We start from the raw sequence: 22,012 nt of genomic DNA on the forward strand, positions 1-22,012 counted from the left end.
AAAAAAAGGTGAAGTCAACAAAGCATCCCATGTAAAGGTAAGCCAAAAGGCTATTCTGCAAGCTGCTGCATAACAAACTACAACTCAGCATGTCAAGGTCTTCCTGGACACTAAATCTAGTTCAGTACCTCCATCCTGAATTTACCTTATCTCCTAACCATGACATCATCACCGCTCTCATGGATCTTGTCCACGCCGTGTTTGCTGCAGAATAACATTTGTCTTGGAATTAGAGAATGATCACGATAAGGAAGTTGGAAAATTACTCTTTCTGAATTTGACAGAAATGAGGAAAAGGTGTTGAGATCTTAAGTATAGTTGGAAACAGAAAGAAGCGTGACTACAACTCTAATGTATCACATCTTATGATAAATCAACTTGGATATGTAGCTTGGCCACAAAGGCTTTTTATATATATATATCTTACTTTTATGTTTTGGGTATCAAACCAATGTCACCTTTATTATGTCGCAGCCTTTTAATGTCCAAAGAAGCTCAATGGAGTTTGAACATCTCCGAAAGGGACAAGCGGTAGAAAATGGATGGATGGATGGATGGATGGCTGGATGGATATTTGAGCAGGTCGTTGTCAACTTGAGCAGTGAGAAGCATTTCTCAATCAATATTTGGTGGAGCACAAAGCTGATTGATCATTTATTGTTGTTTGATTGAAACCCAAATCCTACTTTCACTCTTCCTACGTCCTGTTTACATGTCATTAACATTTCAATTGTCCTTTCTCATCTGGATTCCTACTTTATGTGCACATTAATGATAGTTTCTCATCTGGATTCCTTCTTTATGTGCACATTAATGATTCTTTCTCATCTGGATTCCTTCTTTATGTGCACATTAATTATTGTTTCTCATCTGGATTCCTTCTTTATGTGCACATTAATTATTCTTTCTCATCTGGATTCCTTCTTTATGTGCACATTAATTATTGTTTCTCATCTGGATTCCTTCTTTATGTGCACATTAATTATTGTTTCTCATACATACACTGAAGTTGTCATGCTACTCCAATGTAAGCTAAGCTAGAAACATCCATGTATTTGCTTTTCCATATAGGTGACAAAGCACATCTGCATCCACATCAGCATCCACATCTGCATGAACATCTGCATCCACATCTGCATCCACATCTGCATCCACATCAGCATCCACATCTGCATCCACATCTGCATCCACATCTGCATCCACATCCACATCAACATCCACATCTGCATCCACATCTGCATCCACATCTGCATCCACATCAGCATCCACATCTGCATCCACATCTGCATCCACATCTGCATCCACATCAGCATCCACATCAGCATCCACATCTGCATCCACATCTGCATTCACATCAGCATCCACATCTGCATCCACATCTGCATCCACATCTGCATCCGCATCTACATCCACATCTGCATCCACATCTGCATCCACATCAGCATCCACATCTGCATCCACATCTGCATCCACATCTGCATCCACATCAGCATCCACATCTGCATCCACATCTGCATCCACATGTTTTAAACAACAAAAGTTATTGTATCTTGAGAAAAGGGGTCAAGGTCAAACCTTTTGGAGGGCCAAATGGAAAAAACAACAAATCAATATTTAAAACATTATTGTTTAAATGTGTCATTAATAATTATAAGTATAATTTAAATATTTATCATTTAATCAATTAATGATTTAATTATTTTATTTTAATTATATATTTCACAATTTAATTTATTTATTCAATGTTAATTTATTAATTTAATTGATTAATGACACATTTAAGTCATTATTTTCTAAATGATTTATTTATTGAATTGTGTCTCATTGGACCCTCCATGAAGCCCTTTGGTGGTCTCTGGAGTGATGAGTGGATGATGTCATCCTCTTGAGGCACCCTGGTGAGCTCATATACAGGAGGGACAGAGACAATAGAGAATGTTGCTACAGAATTAGAGACTGCACTTGGTGGGTGTTTGTGAAAGTAGCAAAGAGTGTGAATGAATGTTGCTTGTTCTTTAAGTTGATGTAGTTTCGCTGTGGATAGCAGCACACTTACAATTAGTACTCAGTCACATTTCCTTGTTTCCACAGAGATGGTTCTTTGTTTTTGATAACAGACATATAAATAATAAACAGTAAATATAATGATATATTTGTACAAGTATGTTGGTGATCAACTATTTACCCTGAGTAGCCTTTTGGGAATTGTTTAAATCCAGCTCTTATTTAGGAGCTTAGCCAAAAGAACCGACTCACTTAAACGATCTGAAAAGCCCATTGCTATTATTTACGATAGGTTTTAAGTCAAGTTTAGTAAAACATTCGACACAATTCATTGGTCATAAATAGTTTTAGCCAATTAAAAAGAAGATGAAATGTAATGTGTAAAAAACAGATGAGTCATTGGAATAAAAATGCTAAATATGAAAGTTTCTAATGAACATGTGGGCCTTACGTCACTTTTCCACAAGCAAGATATTTTCTTCTGAGAAGATGTTGACTCCCTGGAGTCTGAGGATCCAGCAAAGACCTTCTGAACGCCGCCTGGGGACTTTAGCCTCAGCTGAGGATCCAGCAAAGACCTTCTGAACGCGCCTCAGCTGAGCGATCCACGCTGGAATAAATCCTAACTTCATTAGGAACATGACATCTCTCGCCAGCCTAAAGGGCCTCAAAGGGTTTGAGCGGCTAGCATGACCCGCTTCTTTTCCCGCTAATCTCATGAAGGACAAAAGCAGGACGGGCAGACAAATGTGTGACGGCTTTCGGCACTTTTGTCATCCTTTGGATTGTTCTGGTACCAAGAGGTACAGTGGAACCTCCATTTAGGAACTTGATTGCTTTCCTGCTTCTATCACATTTGGGGATGAGCTCTCCACTTTTGCTGGATTATTTGCTGTGTTTTTATGTTGTTGTTGTTTTGAAGTCAACCCCACAGTTCAACTGTAAGGAAGCATCTAATTGTTCATGTTTCTCCTTCCATGCTCATCATGAACTGGACTTCCAGCTGTTGTTTGATGAGCTATAAACTCTCCTGGTGGTGTTTCACTGCCTTCTAACATGTGCTGTCAATCATGTGCATCCATCACATGAGCGTCACAGACTCTGGCAGTCAGGAGGACTCCAAATCTTTTTTTGTTGTCGTTTTTGTTCATGTTTGCAAACTCCATGAATAAGACCCTGAACACAACACATGGGGAAATTACACAAAGACTGTAGAGTTACTTATATACTGTATATATCATTATATTATTTTGAACAGTTTCAATGTGTGACATCACAAATGTTACAATAGTAGACTATAGAGTTACTTATATACTGTATATATAATTATATTATTTTGAACAGTTTCAATGTGTGACATCACAAATGTTACATTAGTAGACTATAGAGTTACTTATATACTGTATATATAATTATATTATTTTGAACAGTTTCAATGTGTTACATCACAGATGTTACATTAGTAGACTAAAGAGTTACTTATATACTGTATATATAATTATATTATTTTGAACAGTTTCAATGTGTGACATCACAAATGTTACAATAGTAGACTATAGAGTTACTTATATACTGTATATATAATTATATTATTTTGAACAGTTTCAATGTGTGACATCACAAATGTTACATTAGTAGACTGTAGAGTTACTTATATACTGTATATATAATTATATTATTTTGAACAGTTTCAATGTGTTACATCACAAATGTTACATTAGTAGACTGTAGAGTTACTTATATACTGTATATATAATTATATTATTTTGAACAGTTTCAATGTGTGACATCACAAATGTTACATTAGTAGACTGTAGAGTTACTTATATATACTGTTGGTTGTTTGATGTTTATTTTGAACAGTTTCAATGTGTTACATCACAAATGTTACATTAGTAGACTATAGAGTTACTTATATATACTGTTGGTTGTTTGATGTTTATTTTGAACAGTTTCAATGTGTTACATCACAAATGTTACATTAGTAGACTGTAGAGTTACTTATATACTGTATATATAACTATATTATTTTGAACAGTTTCAATGTGTTACATCACAAATGTTACATTAGTTCTTTGTTTGACTTCTTTGCTTAATCCATTCCATCATTCAATTCCACATAATGATACAGTATTGATCCCTGGGGTACGCCACAAGATACATTTAGCACTGTTGAAATATTTCCACCTATCTTCACGTATTGCTTCCTGTTGGTTAAGTAGCTTCTTACCCAGCTCAAGACCAACCCTCTGATTCTAAACCAGTCTAATGTATTAATGAAGCATTTAGGATTAATTGTGTCACATGATCCATAAATACTGCCGCTGCACACTGTTTGATATCTACTGTGCATCTCCTGCAATGTTTGGTATCTACTGTGCATCTCCTGCAATGTTTGATATCTACTGTGCATCTCCTGCAATGTTTGATATCTACTGTGCATCTCCTGCAATGTTTGATATCTACTGTGCATCTCCTGTAATGTTTGATATCTACTGTGCATCTCCTGCAATGTTTGATATCTACTGTGCATCTCCTGCAATGTTTGGTATCTACTGTGCATCTCCTGTAATGTTTGATATCTACTGTGCATCTCCTGTAATGTTTGATATCTACTGTGCATCTCCTGCAATGTTTGATATCTACTGTGCATCTCCTGCAATGTTTGATATCTACTGTGCATCTCCTGCAATGTTTGGTATCTACCTTGCATCTCCTGTAATGTTTGATATCTACTGTGCATCTCCTGCAATGTTTGATATCTACTGTGCATCTCCTGCAATGTTTGATATCTACTGTGCATCTCCTGCAATGTTTGGTATCTACCTTGCATCTCCTGTAATGTTTGATATCTACTGTGCATCTCCTGCAATGTTTGATATCTACTGTGCATCTCCTGCAATGTTTGATATCTACTGTGCATCTCCTGTAATGTTTGATATCTACTGTGCATCTCCTGCAATGTTTGATATCTACTGTGCATCTCCTGCAATGTTTGGTATCTACTGTGCATCTCCTGCAATGTTTGATATCTACTGTGCATCTCCTGCAATGTTTGATATCTACTGTGCATCTCCTGCAATGTTTGATATCTACTGTGCATCTCCTGTAATGTTTGATATCTGCTGTGCATCTCCTGCAATGTTTGATATCTACTGTGCATCTCCTGCAATGTTTGATATCTACTGTGCATCTCCTGTAATGTTTGATATCTACTGTGCATCTCCTGCAATGTTTGATATCTACTGTGCATCTCCTGCAATGTTTGATATCTACTATGCATCTCCTGCAATGTTTGATATCTACTATGCATCTCCTGCAATGTTTGATATCTACTATGCATCTCCTGCAATGTTTGATATCTACAGTGCATCTCCTGCAATGTTTGATATCTACAGTGCATCTCCTGCAACAGTTGATGCACTGAGACTGCAGCAGAGGCCAAACAGGCTTAAGTCACATCCAGGATGTGATTAGCAGGTGTCACACATCCAGGATGTGATTAGCAGGTGTCACACATCCAGGATGTGATTAGCAGGTGTCACACATCCAGGATGTGATTAGCAGGTGTCACACATCCAGGATGTGATTAGCAGGTGTCACACATCCAGGATGTGATTAGCAGGTGTCACACATCCTTCATTATACCACACCCTGTCTTTTTTTATATGGAAGGATAGACGTAACTCTTGTTGCACAAACTACCGAGTGTCTTCTCACAAAAATTGAATAGAATTTGTGATAAGTCTTTGATGAGCATTCCTCAACTTTCTCACTCTTTTTTGCCACTTGTGCCAGCTTTTTTGAAACATGTTGCAGCCATCAAATTCCACATGAGCTAATATTTGCAAAAAAAAAAGGAAGTTTCTCAGTGTGAACATGAAATATCTTGTCTTTGCAGTCTATTCAATTTAATATAAGTTGAAAAGTATTTGTTGTATTCTCTTTTTATTGAGCATTTACACAACTTGACTGCTTTTGTACTTAGTATTATTATCCCCGCACTCTGCTACTACGAGGACTAACTGACAAAGTTGCAAAGTGGAAGTGCAGCAGGCGTCCAACATCATCGCAGAAGCCAAATAAAACTTCACTGTAATCCAAGTTGATGAAATACAAACAGTCTTCTTTATTGGATATAAGATCTAGCAAATAGCTTTCAGGATTTAAGGAGAAATGAACACATGATGTAAATCTATTATAAATACCAAAGAATCTCTTTAGATTCCGAAAGGACTACATGGACTAAAACCACACGGCCAATGAATGAAATTCAAGTTTGTGGACACGCAATTCTTTTTGTTTTTGACAATTGCTGAGTCTTGCTTTTTTCTGCAAGCGGGAGTTTGTAAAAGTCTCCATCCATCATCTTGTGCAACTCCATAACAGCCAAGGATGGATGAAGTATTTGTATTTGACAGCCTTACAACGTTAAACGATGTGGGATCTGAACCGAGGATGTGGTTGTGGCTTGTGCAGCCCTTTGAGACACTTGTGATTTAGGGCTATATAAATAAACATTGATTGATTGATCATGTAGCACTATAGCTAACACTTCAAATAAGAACATACAACTGTGACTTACAATGCACGCGTTCACTGGGACTGATGGGATGCTTGTATCTTTCAGCACTTGTTACATTCAGAATGATCCTCACTCCCCAGGTATAAAACGTGTCTTAGCAATGTTGCGATGGCCTAATGCTGCACTTTCTTTGTTGACAGCCAACATTACAGCCGTATTGTATCAACTTGCTAGCGTATGGATTTTATAAGTTGACCAACTTCTCAGCTTGGTGCCACAACTTCCTGTATAGTAATACAGGTGACCTCCTACTATATAGGTGACCTCCTACTATACAGGTGACCTCCTACTATACAGGTGACCTCCTACTATACAGGTGACCTCCTACTATACAGGTGACCTCCTACTATATAGGTGACCTCCTACTATATAGGTGACCTCCTACTATATAGGTGACCTCCTACTATACAGGTGACCTCCTACTATACAGGTGACCTCCTACTATATAGGTGACCTCCTACTATATAGGTGACCTCCTACTATACAGGTGACCTCCTACTATATAGGTGACCTCCTACTATACAGGTGACCTCCTACTATACAGGTGACCTCCTACTATATAGGTGACCTCCTACTATACAGGTGACCTCCTACTATACAGGTGACCTCCTACTATATAGGTGACCTCCTACTATATAGGTGACCTCCTACTATACAGGTGACCTCCTACTATACAGGTGACCTCCTACTATATAGGTTACCTCCTACTATACAGGTAACCTCCTACTATACAGGTGACCTCCTACTATACAGGTGACCTCCTACTATACAGGTAACCTCCTACTATATAGGTGACCTCCTACTATACAGGTAACCTCCTACTATACAGGTGACCTCCTACTATACAGGTAACCTCCTACTATATAGGTGCCCTCCTACTATACAGGTGACCTCCTACTATATAGGTGACCTCCTACTATACAGGTAACCTCCTACTATACAGGTGACCTCCTACTATACAGGTAACCTCCTACTATATAGGTGCCCTCCTACTATACAGGTAACCTCCTACTATACAGGTGACCTCCTACTATACAGGTAACCTCCTACTATACAGGTGACCTCCTACTATACAGGTGACCTCCTACTATACAGGTGATAGTCATGATTTATAACTGGCATGAACTCAAAAGCAATACAGCAGAAGCAGCTCAAGCTCCTCCTTCTTTATTTTAATCAATCTTATTGACACAATTGGCAAATTTGCATAATTGGCAGTGAGACTTTTGCAAAAATGTAATTTTAAAAAGTCTTATGCTTATAACTACAAGTTGACTTTTGTCGATTTTTAATGTCACCTTGCACTGTGGGGTCTCTGTTGGCGACTTGATGTGGTGGCGGCGCGGCGCCCGTGTCTGGTCTGGATACTGTGTCTCGGTTGTTTGGGCGGTGGTGTGTTTGTGCGGGTTTGGGTTGGGGTGGTGGGGTCTTTTGGCGGGGGGGGGGGTGTTGGTGTCTCTTGTTTGCGTGTTGGCGTTTGGGCTTGCTGGCGGGCTGGCGCTGGCTGGTATCTGTGATCCTGTTGGCGTGTGGTTGCCGGTCGCGGTTTATTTTTTGATCGCTTTGATTTGATTGGGTGGTGCTGGCTGTCTGTGGGTGTTGTGGCTGCTGTTTCTGCTGCCGTTTGTTTGTGGTGTGGGCGCCCGTGGCTGCTGGGTCTGGTGCAGGGGGGTGGCTGATGTTGTGACTGGTGGCAGCGCGCGCGCGTGGTGGTTGTCGGGGCTGACAAACTGTGTATATGTATGTGTATGTGTGTGTGTGTATGTATGTATGTATGTATGTATGTATGTATATATATGTGTATGTGTATGTGTGTGTATGTGTACATGTGTATGTTTATGTGTATGTATATATATATGTATGTATATTTCTGGGGGTACGTTCTGGGCCTGCCTGTCGGGTGGGGGTCGGCGCCTCGGGCTACTGCATCCGGACTGCGTGTCTGGAGCTCCTGGGTCCCGCCGTCCATCCCTTCCGGGTGGCCGTCTTGGTTGGGGCCTGCTGGGTCTGGTCCCTGCGTCTACTGTGGTGGCTTGGTGCTGCAGGGTATTCCGAGGTGCTGCGAGTCGGCCAGTTGTTGGGGTAGCGACCTTGTGTGTCAGCATGTCTGTGATCTTCTTTTAATTCTTTTTTTATTTATTTATTTTTTTTTATTTTTTATAAATAGATTTAATTATTTATTTATTTATTTTTTTCCCCTTTTTTTTTTTTTTTTTTTTTAAATATATTTTATTAATATTATTATTATTATTATTATGTATTTATTTATTTTATTTATTTATTCCCTTACCTCAGGGGGGAGGACTCGGCGGGGCGGTTGCTGGTTGTTCCATCTCCATCGTTGGGGTCCCTGCGGGTGGGGTGGGTGGTTCCTGTGGCCCCGTGCTGGGTGGTCCTGTGGCGGCCGGCTTGGGTGGGGTGGCCGTGGGCTGGCCTTGCCGCGCTCTCCGGGGGTGGGGGGGGCGGCTCGTGGGGGCCCTGTTGCCGGTGGGGCGGGGGCGGTCTTCCCGTCCGGTTGCGGGGGGTCTCCGGGCCCCTCGGGCGGGGCGTCCCGCCTTTCTGTCCGTGTGGGGTGTGTTCTCTCGCTGGCTTGGGGTCTGGCTTCCCCCTGTTTTTCTCGTGCCTTGTCCTCTGCCAGGTGCGTCTGTCTGCGGCCTGCTGCTGGCCCTTGTGGGCGGCACGGTGGGCCAGGCTCTGGGGTTCCTGTCGCTGTCCGGCTTGGCTGCGTGGGGGCGGTGGCCCCTGGTTCCCTGGGCACCACACCTACTGTTTGTGGGATGGGTTCTCGGGGAGGCTGGGGCCGTACTCTGGCTCCCGCACACACTGGGAGTCAAATGTATTGTACATGCAAATTCACATATACTCACACACATACATACAGACATACATAGGTACCTACGCTCCCACATACATATACAAATAAATACAGTACATATTTACACACTCAAAGTTCGTACATCCACACGCACATTCATTATACAAACATACTGTATACACATACTGTACATATACATTCACTGTACAAACATACATATACACATACTGTACATATACATTCACTGTACAAACATACATATACACATACTGTACATATACATTCACTGTACAAACATACTGTATACACATACTGTACATATACATTCACTGTACAAACATACATATACACATACTGTACATATACATTCACTGTACACACACACACATACTACATATACATTCACTGTACAAACACACACATACATATACTGTACATATACATTCACTGTACAAACACACACATACATATACTGTACATATACATTCACTGTACAAACACACACATTTACACATACTGTACATATACATTCACTGTTCAAACACACATACTGTATACACATACTGTACATATACATTCGCTGTACACACATATACACATACTGTACATATACATTCACTGTACAAGCACACATACACATACTGTACATATACAAGTACATATGCACACATACACTCATGCACATAATCACGTTTCATCAAACATATATTAACGTTGTTGCCCTAGGGTAAACTGGGTATAACACATGGCACACTGACAAAGCTTAACCTATTGTTACTATAACAATCTACAAGGTTAAGGTTGCTTCTCTTTCTTCCCCTCCATTTTTCTGCATTCTTTCGTATCTCAAGTTATCATTACGTATATGTATTGTTGCATTTGAACAATTGTATTGTTGATAATAAAGGTAAAGTACTGGTATTGTTTATTATCAATAGCACTATTTCTATTGGTATTCATATTGCTCCATTTTTAGTGTAATAATGCTCATTGTCATTTCTGTATTTTTTTTTTAAAATTTTCGCTAACTGCTTATTTGCTATTACTTTTACCATCATATTTGTACATGTCGTATTTGCTGATGTTGCTCTGTTGTTGTTGTTGTTGTGTTTGCTGTTGTTGTTTTTGTCTCTCTGTCTAATCCCCCTCTTGTCCCCACAATTCCCCCCTCTGTCTTCCTTTTTCTCTCTTTCTATCCCCTCCTGCTCCGGCCCGGCTGCACCAAATGATAATATAAATACATTTAATAAAGTCAAAATACAAGTAAGGCAACAAGAGAAGAATCCTACACTTCTCTTTTGTAAAGTAAATCTGAACAGCCGATATGGGCATCTACATCTGCTGTATGATTTGCCCGAGAAGCTGGGCAGGACATTATAAAAAAAAAATGTCACAAATAAAACTGAGCCCCTGTGAGGGTTTTTACAGATGGGGGAGGGTCCGATGTGCTTTAATGTCTGAATCCCCAAAGGTTTCTACATGAAAATGTTGCTCCTAGTCGCCCTTAGAAAAAAATATATATACAAGTATCTGGAGGTGTCTTATTACTGGCTAAAAATAGCTGATAAGTTGGCAACACCTTCTTGCTCTTTTATTTGTGGGTGTTAATGAGCGACAAATCCATTTGTGGCGGTCTGCAGGACCACTCCACATGCTTGGACCCTAACCCTAATCCTAACCCTAACCCAACACTCTGTCTGAGGAATCATTGCAAAGTAGGACCATTTCTTTTTCAAGCCAATTTCAACAAAACCATTTTACTATCCTAATGATTTTAGAAGATAGATAGATAGATAGATAGATAGATAGATAGATAGATAGATAGATAGATAGATAGATAGATAGATAGATAGATAGATAGATGTATAGATAGTACTTTATTGATTCCTTCAGGAGAGTTCCCTCAGGAAAATTAAAATTCCAGCAGCAGTGTACAGAATTGAGATCGAATTTAAAAAAGTAAATAATGGGGGTATAAATGGAAACAAAATATAAAAATATTACAATAGAATAGAAACAAAAAGCATCAATGAGAATACAAATATAACAGTAAAATAAGAATATAACAAGAGAAACTAGGCATTAGTGACCATGTTATGAAAACGTATTACACTGTTATTGTTTTGCATCCCCCGTCATTCTAGTACCCCCCCTTGCCCCCCAGAGAGGAGTTGTACAGTCTAATGGCGTGTGGGACAAAGGAGTTTTTTAGTCTATTAGTCCTGCACTTGGGATGAAGCAGTCTAGCACTGAACAGGCTCCTCTGGCTACTGACAATGGTATGCAGAGGGTGACGGGCATCATCCAGGATGCTCACTAGTTTTTCCACAGTCCTCTTCTCTGCCACCGTCACCAGTCAGTCCAGTTTTAGTCCGATCGTAGAACCGGCCCGCCTGATCAGTTTCTCCAGTCTGGAGCTGTCCTTCTTAGATATACTGCCCCCCCAGCACACTACCATGTAGTACAGAACACTGGCAACCACAGACTGGTAGTACATCCACAATAGTTTTTTTACAGACGTTGAAGGAGTGCAGCCTCCTCAGGAAGTACAGCCTGCTCTGTCCTTTCCTGTACAAGTGGTCCGTGTTAACAGTCCAGTCCAGCTTGTTGTCCACCCACACCCCGAGGTACTTGAATGAGTCCACGGTCTGTACCTCGACTCCCTCGATCACAATAGGTTGTGACCTTGGACTCGACCTCCCAAAGTCAATGACCAGCTCCTTGGTCTTTGAAGGGTTGAGCTGCAAGAGGTTCCTGTGGCACCAGACAACAAAGTCCCTCACCAGCCTCCGAAACTCCTCCTCTCTGCCGTCCCTGATGCACCCAACGATGGCTGTGTCATCCGCGTACTTGTGGATGTGACACAGCTCTGAGTTGTAGCAGAAGTCAGCGGTGTACAGGGTGAAGAGAAGAGGGGCCAGCACCGTTCCCTGGGGTGCTCCGGTGCTGCTGATCACAGTGTCAGATGTGATGTCCTTCAGTCTGACGTACTGTGGCCTATCGGTGAGGTAGTCTGAAATCCAGGCAACCAGGCAGGGATCCACTCGCATTCTGTCCAGCTTGTCCTGGAGTAGGCGGGGCTGGATAGTATTAAAGGCACTTGAGAAGTCCAGGAACAGGATCCTCACAGCGCCATTTCCCTTATCCAGGTGTGAGTGGGCTCGGTGCAGCAGGTAAAGGATAGCATCCTCCACACCAACGCCTGCCTGGTACGCAAACTGCAGGCTGTCCTGGGCATGTTGCACCTGTGGTCTGAGGAGGCTGAGAAAGAGCCGCTCCATTGTCTTCATTATATGAGAGGTGAGCGCCACTGGTCTGTAGTCGTTCAGCTCACTGGGGTAGTTCTTTTTGGGAACTGGAACGATGCACGACATCTTCCAGAGGGTGGGCACTCTCCCCAGCTGCAGGCTGAGGTTGAAGATCCGCTGGAGTGGTTCACCCAGTTCTGCAGCACAGGTCTTCAGGAGTCAGCGCACACCTTGTCTGGGCCTGCTGCTTTCCTAGGCTGTAGCTTCCTCAGTTGACCTCTGACCTGGTCTGCAGAGATGACTAATGTCTGCGTAGAGGTGGTGGAGGGGGGTGTTGCCATGGCTGGGGGGGAGGTGCGTTGAGGGGAAAGGGGGTGGCTGCGATGGGGATTGAGGGGTGGAGAGGACATGGGCTGGTTGAACCGGTTGAAGAAGTTATTCATCTCATTGGCCCTCTCTATTGTCCCCCCAACAGCTCTGGTCTTTGCCTTGTGGCCTGTGATGGTTTTCACACCTTCCCAGACCTCCCTCATGTTGTTCTGCTGCAGCTTCTGCTCCAGCTTCTTCCTGTAGCTGTCCTTAGCTTCCCTCACGCGTTGTTTCACCTCCCGCTGTGCTGCTCTCATTGTCTCCCTGTCTCCACTCCTGAAGGCAGCTTTCTTCTTGTTGAGGACAGCTTTAACCTCTTGTGTTACCCAGGGTTTGTTATTAGGGTAGCACCGAACAGTCTTAGCAGGGCAGATCACGTCCACACAGAAGTTGAGGTAATCCGTGAGACAGTGAGTCAGCCCATCAATGTCCTCACCCTGTGGAAGAAGCACGTCCCAGTCTGTGGTGTTGTAGCTTCCATTTCAGGGGACCATCTCCTCACAGAGCAAGTGTTAACAGGCTGCCTTTGGACCAGGGGGGTGTATTTTGGCTGCAAATGGACAAGATTGTGGTCAGACTTACCTAGTGGGGGGAGGGGTGTGACCTTGTATGCATCCTTGGCATTAGCATACAGTAGGTCAATTGTCCGACATTTATGAGGTAGCCACGGTCCAAATATCTCCAGTACATCATTTGCATGCAGCATCATGTGTTCCTCCAAGTGGACCCCTACACTAATGCAGCATCATGTGTTCCTCCAAGTGGACCCCTACACTAATGCAGCATCATGTGTTCCTCCAAGTGGACCCCTACACTAATGCAGCATCATGTGTTCCTCCAAGTGGACCCCTACACTAATGCAGCATCATGTGTTCCTCCAAGTGGACCCCTACACTAATGCAGCATCATGTGTTCCTCCAAGTGGACCCCTACACTAATGCAGCATCATGTGTTCCTCCAAGTAGACCCCTACACTAATGCAGCATCATGTGTTCCTCCAAGTGGACCCCTACACTAATGCAGCATCATGTGTTCCTCCAAGTAGACCCCTACACTAATGCAGCATCATGTGTTCCTCCAAGTAGACCCCTACACTAATGCAGCATCATGTGTTCCTCCAAGTAGACCCCTACACTAATGCAGCATCATGTGTTCCTCCAAGTAGACCCCTACACTAATGCAGCATCATGTGTTCCTCCAAGTAGACCCCTACACTAATGCAGCATCATGCGTTCCTCCAAGTGGACCCCTACACTAATGCAGCATCATGTGTTCCTCCAAGTAGACCCCTACACTAATGCAGCATCATGTGTTCCTCCAAGTAGACCCCTACACTAATGCAGCATCATGTGTTCCTCCAAGTAGACCCCTACACTAATGCAACATCATGTGTTCCTCCAAGTAGACCCCTACACTAATGCAGCATCATGTGTTCCTCCAAGTAGACCCCTACACTAATGCAGCATCATGTGTTCCTCCAAGTAGACCCCTACACTAATGCAGCATCATGTGTTCCTCCAAGTAGACCCCTACACTAATGCAGCATCATGTGTTCCTCCAAGTAGACCCCTACACTAATGCAGCATCATGTGTTCCTCCAAGTGGACCCCTACACTAATGCAGCATCATGTGTTCCTCCAAGTAGACCCCTACACTAATGCAGCATCATGTGTTCCTCCAAGTGGACCCCTACACTAATGCAGCATCATGTGTTCCTCCAAGTAGACCCCTACACTAATGCAGCATCATGTGTTCCTCCAAGTAGACCCCTACACTAATGCAGCATCATGTGTTCCTCCAAGTAGACCCCTACACTAATGCAGCATCATGTGTTCCTCCAAGTAGACCCCTACACTAATGCAGCATCATGTGTTCCTCCAAGTGGACCCCTACACTAATGCAGCATCATGTGTTCCTCCAAGTAGACCCCTACACTAATGCAGCATCATGTGTTCCTCCAAGTGGACCCCTACACTAATGCAGCATCATGTGTTCCTCCAAGTGGACCCCTACACTAATGCAGCATCATGTGTTCCTCCAAGTGGACCCCTACACTAATGCAGCATCATGTGTTCCTCCAAGTGGACCCCTACACTAATGCAGCATCATGTGTTCCTCCAAGTAGACCCCTACACTAATGCAGCATCATGTGTTCCTCCAAGTGGACCCCTACACTAATGCAGCATCATGTGTTCCTCCAAGTAGACCCCTACACTAATGCAGCATCATGTGTTCCTCCAAGTGGACCCCTACACTAATGCAGCATCATGTGTTCCTCCAAGTAGACCCCTACACTAATGCAGCATCATGTGTTCCTCCAAGTGGACCCCTACACTAATGCAGCATCATGTGTTCCTCCAAGTGGACCCCTACACTAATGCAGCATCATGTGTTCCTCCAAGTAGACCCCTACACTAATGCAGCATCATGTGTTCCTCCAAGTGGACCCCTACACTAATGCAGCATCATGTGTTCCTCCAAGTAGACCCCTACACTAATGCAGCATCATGTGTTCCTCCAAGTGGACCCCTACACTAATGCAGCATCATGTGTTCCTCCAAGTGGACCCCTACACTAATGCAGCATCATGTGTTCCTCCAAGTGGACCCCTACACTAATGCAGCATCATGTGTTCCTCCAAGTAGACCCCTACACTAATGCAGCATCATGTGTTCCTCCAAGTGGACCCCTACACTAATGCAGCATCATGTGTTCCTCCAAGTAGACCCCTACACTAATGCAGCATCATGTGTTCCTCCAAGTAGACCCCTACACTAATGCAGCATCATGTGTTCCTCCAAGTAGACCCCTACACTAATGCAGCATCATGTGTTCCTCCAAGTAGACCCCTACACTAATGCAGCATCATGTGTTCCTCCAAGTAGACCCCTACACTAATGCAGCATCATGTGTTCCTCCAAGTAGACCCCTACACTAATGCAACATCATGTGTTCCTCCAAGTAGACCCCTACACTAATGCAGCATCATGTGTTCCTCCAAGTAGACCCCTACACTAATGCAGCATCATGTGTTCCTCCAAGTAGACCCCTACACTAATGCAGCATCATGTGTTCCTCCAAGTAGACCCCTACACTAATGCAGCATCATGTGTTCCTCCAAGTAGACCCCTACACTAATGCAGCATCATGTGTTCCTCCAAGTGGACCCCTACACTAATGCAGCATCATGTGTTCCTCCAAGTAGACCCCTACACTAATGCAGCATCATGTGTTCCTCCAAGTGGACCCCTACACTAATGCAGCATCATGTGTTCCTCCAAGTAGACCCCTACACTAATGCAGCATCATGTGTTCCTCCAAGTAGACCCCTACACTAATGCAGCATCATGTGTTCCTCCAAGTAGACCCCTACACTAATGCAGCATCATGTGTTCCTCCAAGTAGACCCCTACACTAATGCAGCATCATGTGTTCCTCCAAGTGGACCCCTACACTAATGCAGCATCATGTGTTCCTCCAAGTAGACCCCTACACTAATGCAGCATCATGTGTTCCTCCAAGTGGACCCCTACACTAATGCAGCATCATGTGTTCCTCCAAGTGGACCCCTACACTAATGCAGCATCATGTGTTCCTCCAAGTGGACCCCTACACTAATGCAGCATCATGTGTTCCTCCAAGTGGACCCCTACACTAATGCAGCATCATGTGTTCCTCCAAGTAGACCCCTACACTAATGCAGCATCATGTGTTCCTCCAAGTGGACCCCTACACTAATGCAGCATCATGTGTTCCTCCAAGTAGACCCCTACACTAATGCAGCATCATGTGTTCCTCCAAGTGGACCCCTACACTAATGCAGCATCATGTGTTCCTCCAAGTAGACCCCTACACTAATGCAGCATCATGTGTTCCTCCAAGTGGACCCCTACACTAATGCAGCATCATGTGTTCCTCCAAGTGGACCCCTACACTAATGCAGCATCATGTGTTCCTCCAAGTAGACCCCTACACTAATGCAGCATCATGTGTTCCTCCAAGTGGACCCCTACACTAATGCAGCATCATGTGTTCCTCCAAGTAGACCCCTACACTAATGCAGCATCATGTGTTCCTCCAAGTGGACCCCTACACTAATGCAGCATCATGTGTTCCTCCAAGTGGACCCCTACACTAATGCAGCATCATGTGTTCCTCCAAGTGGACCCCTACACTAATGCAGCATCATGTGTTCCTCCAAGTAGACCCCTACACTAATGCAGCATCATGTGTTCCTCCAAGTGGACCCCTACACTAATGCAGCATCATGTGTTCCTCCAAGTAGACCCCTACACTAATGCAGCATCATGTGTTCCTCCAAGTGGACCCCTACACTAATGCAGCATCATGTGTTCCTCCAAGTGGACCCCTACACTAATGCAGCATCATGTGTTCCTCCAAGTGGACCCCTACACTAATGCAGCATCATGTGTTCCTCCAAGTGGACCCCTACACTAATGCAGCATCATGTGTTCCTCCAAGTGGACCCCTACACTAATGCAGCATCATGTGTTCCTCCAAGTGGACCCCTACACTAATGCAGCATCATGTGTTCCTCCAAGTGGACCCCTACACTAATGCAGCATCATGTGTTCCTCCAAGTAGACCCCTACACTAATGCAGCATCATGTGTTCCTCCAAGTGGACCCCTACACTAATGCAGCATCATGTGTTCCTCCAAGTGGACCCCTACACTAATGCAGCATCATGTGTTCCTCCAAGTAGACCCCTACACTAATGCAGCATCATGTGTTCCTCCAAGTGGACCCCTACACTAATGCAGCATCATGTGTTCCTCCAAGTGGACCCCTACACTAATGCAGCATCATGTGTTCCTCCAAGTAGACCCCTACACTAATGCAGCATCATGTGTTCCTCCAAGTGGACCCCTACACTAATGCAGCATCATGTGTTCCTCCAAGTAGACCCCTACACTAATGCAGCATCATGTGTTCCTCCAAGTAGACCCCTACACTAATGCAGCATCATGTGTTCCTCCAAGTGGACCCCTACACTAATGCAGCATCATGTGTTCCTCCAAGTGGACCCCTACACTAATGCAGCATCATGTGTTCCTCCAAGTAGACCCCTACACTAATGCAGCATCATGTGTTCCTCCAAGTAGACCCCTACACTAATGCAGCATCATGTGTTCCTCCAAGTAGACCCCTACACTAATGCAGCATCATGTGTTCCTCCAAGTAGACCCCTACACTAATGCAGCATCATGTGTTCCTCCAAGTGGACCCCTACACTAATGCAGCATCATGTGTTCCTCCAAGTAGACCCCTACACTAATGCAGCATCATGTGTTCCTCCAAGTAGACCCCTACACTAATGCAGCATCATGTGTTCCTCCAAGTAGACCCCTACACTAATGCAGCATCATGTGTTCCTCCAAGTAGACCCCTACACTAATACAGCATCATGTGTTCCTCCAAGTAGACCCCTACACTAATGCAGCATCATGTGTTCCTCCAAGTGGACCCCTACACTAATGCAGCATCATGTGTTCCTCCAAGTAGACCCCTACACTAATGCAGCATCATGTGTTCCTCCAAGTAGACCCCTACACTAATGCAGCATCATGTGTTCCTCCAAGTAGACCCCTACACTAATGCAGCATCATGTGTTCCTCCAAGTAGACCCCTACACTAATGCAGCATCATGTGTTCCTCCAAGTAGACCCCTACACTAATGCAGCATCATGTGTTCCTCCAAGTAGACCCCTACACTAATGCAACATCATGTGTTCCTCCAAGTGGACCCCTACACTAATGCAGCATCATGTGTTCCTCCAAGTGGACCCCTACACTAATGCAGCATCATGTGTTCCTCCAAGTGGACCCCTACACTAATGCAGCATCATGTGTTCCTCCAAGTGGACCCCTACACTAATGCAGCATCATGTGTTCCTCCAAGTAGACCCCTACACTAATGCAGCATCATGTGTTCCTCCAAGTAGACCCCTACACTAATGCAGCATCATGTGTTCCTCCAAGTAGACCCCTACACTAATGCAGCATCATGTGTTCCTCCAAGTAGACCCCTACACTAATGCAGCATCATGTGTTCCTCCAAGTAGACCCCTACACTAATGCAGCATCATGTGTTCCTCCAAGTAGACCCCTACACTAATGCAGCATCATGTGTTCCTCCAAGTAGACCCCTACACTAATGCAGCATCATGTGTTCCTCCAAGTAGACCCCTACACTAATGCAGCATCATGTGTTCCTCCAAGTGGACCCCTACACTAATGCAACATCATGTGTTCCTCCAAGTAGACCCCTACACTAATGCAGCATCATGTGTTCCTCCAAGTGGACCCCTACACTAATGCAGCATCATGTGTTCCTCCAAGTGGACCCCTACACTAATGCAGCATCATGTGTTCCTCCAAGTGGACCCCTACACTAATGCAACATCATGTGTTCCTCCAAGTAGACCCCTACACTAATGCAGCATCATGTGTTCCTCCAAGTGGACCCCTACACTAATGCAGCATCATGTGTTCCTCCAAGTGGACCCCTACACTAATGCAACATCATGTGTTCCTCCAAGTAGACCCCTACACTAATGCAGCATCATGTGTTCCTCCAAGTGGACCCCTACACTAATGCAACATCATGTGTTCCTCCAAGTAGACCCCTACACTAATGCAGCATCATGTGTTCCTCCAAGTGGACCCCTACACTAATGCAGCATCATGTGTTCCTCCAAGTGGACCCCTACACTAATGCAGCATCATGTGTTCCTCCAAGTGGACCCCTACACTAATGCAACATCATGTGTTCCTCCAAGTAGACCCCTACACTAATGCAGCATCATGTGTTCCTCCAAGTGGACCCCTACACTAATGCAGCATCATGTGTTCCTCCAAGTGGACCCCTACACTAATGCAGCATCATGTGTTCCTCCAAGTAGACCCCTACACAAATCTCCACAATAAATCACAAAGTAGTTTCACAGTTTGTAATTAACCTGCTTTTAAACCTTTCAAATAAAAACTCTTCTGATCGTGATCACCATCAATGCTGCAGCTTTTCCTCACTTTTGCAGCTCCAAAGGCAAAGAGAGACGAGTGTTTCATGTTCTCTGAGGATATTAGAAGCAAATGAAAGGAACACAAAGGTCTCCTATCTCTGGTGTTCATCTCTCTCGGGTGCACAGCTCTCAGTCAAGTGCCTTGCAGCAGTTGAAACGCCTCCAAAATAAATATGTTTTTCCACTGTGAAGACAAGTTTTTGTTTCCCCGCTGTGACCATCCAAGTACAAAAAGCTGGAAATGGTTGCTGTCATTTGAATGTAGGGACTAAAAGGAGACATAAAGTTCCTGCAAGTGGAAACTAGAAGTATGGAGTGGAACTAGGAAGCCTTGCAGGACCTTGACATGAAAATGAGCTGAAAGAAGAGAAGCTGTTTTGACAACACACTCATGGCTCTAAGCAGGAGAAGAGGAGAACATGATATGGCTCACTTTTAGCTGGAGGTAACACCAAAAACAACCAACATTTATTTGAAAAAGTGCAAAAGATTGTTTTTGATAGTTTTAAAAAAAAAGTATGAAAATTACACAATTCTAACGAGAAAAGCACTCAGAGAGCGCAGACCTGCACCAAGTTAAAACAAGTCAACAATCCAGACTGTGATCCAGTTAAAACAAGTCAACAATCCAGACTGTGATCCAGTTAAAACAAGTCAACAATCCAGACTGTGATCCAGTTAAAACAAGTCAACAATCCAGACTGTGATCCAGTTAAAACAAGTCAACAATCCAGACTGTGATCCAGTTAAAACAAGTCAACAATCCAGACTGTGATCCAGTTAAAACAAGTCAACAATCCAGACTGTGATCCAGTTAAAACAAGTCAACAATCCAGACTGTGATCCAGTTAAAACAAGTCAACAATCCAGACTGTGATCCAGTTAAAACAAGTCAACAATCCAGACTGTGATCCAGTTAAAACAAGTCAACAATCCAGACTGTGATCCAGTTAAAACAAGTCAACAATCCAGACTGTGATCCAGTTAAAACAAGTCAACAATCCGGACTGTGATCCAGTTAAAACAAGTCAACAATCCAGACTGTGATCCAGTTAAAACAAGTCAACAATCCAGACTGTGATCCAGTTAAAACAAGTCAACAATCCAGACTGTGATCCAGTTAAAACAAGTCAACAATCCAGACTGTGATCCAGTTAAAACAAGTCAACAATCCAGACTGTGATCCAGTTAAAACAAGTCAACAATCCAGACTGTGATCCAGTTAAAACAAGTCAACAATCCGGACTGTGATCCAGTTAAAACAAGTCAACAATCCAGACTGTGATCCAGTTAAAACAAGTCAACAATCCAGACTGTGATCCAGTTAAAACAAGTCAACAATCCAGACTGTGATCCAGTTAAAACAAGTCAACAATCCAGACTGTGATCCAGTTAAAACAAGTCGACAATCCAGACTGTGATCCAGTTAAAACAAGTCAACAATCCAGACTGTGATCCAGTTAAAACAAGTCGACAATCCAGACTGTGATCCAGTTAAAACAAGTCGACAATCCAGACTGTGATCCAGTTAAAACAAGTCGACAATCCAGACTGTGATCCAGTTAAAACAAGTCAACAATCCAGACTGTGATCCAGTTGAAACAAGTCAACAATCCAGACTGTGATCCAGTTAAAACAAGTCAACAATCCAGACTGTGATCCAGTTAAAACAAGTCAACTATCCAGACTGTGATCCAGTTAAAACAAGTCAACAATCCAGACTGTGATCCAGTTAAAACAAGTCAACAATCCAGACTGTGATCCAGTTAAAACAAGTCAACTATCCAGACTGTGATCCAGTTAAAACAAGTCAACAATCCAGACTGTGATCCAGTTAAAACAAGTCAACAATCCAGACTGTGATCCAGTTAAAACAAGTCAACAATCCAGACTGTGATCCAGTTAAAACAAGTCAACAATCCAGACTGTGTTCCAGTTAAAACAAG

The sequence above is a fragment of the Entelurus aequoreus genome, linkage group LG21 (genome assembly GCF_033978785.1).
Source record: "Entelurus aequoreus isolate RoL-2023_Sb linkage group LG21, RoL_Eaeq_v1.1, whole genome shotgun sequence".
Lineage (NCBI taxonomy): Eukaryota > Metazoa > Chordata > Actinopteri > Syngnathiformes > Syngnathidae > Entelurus > Entelurus aequoreus.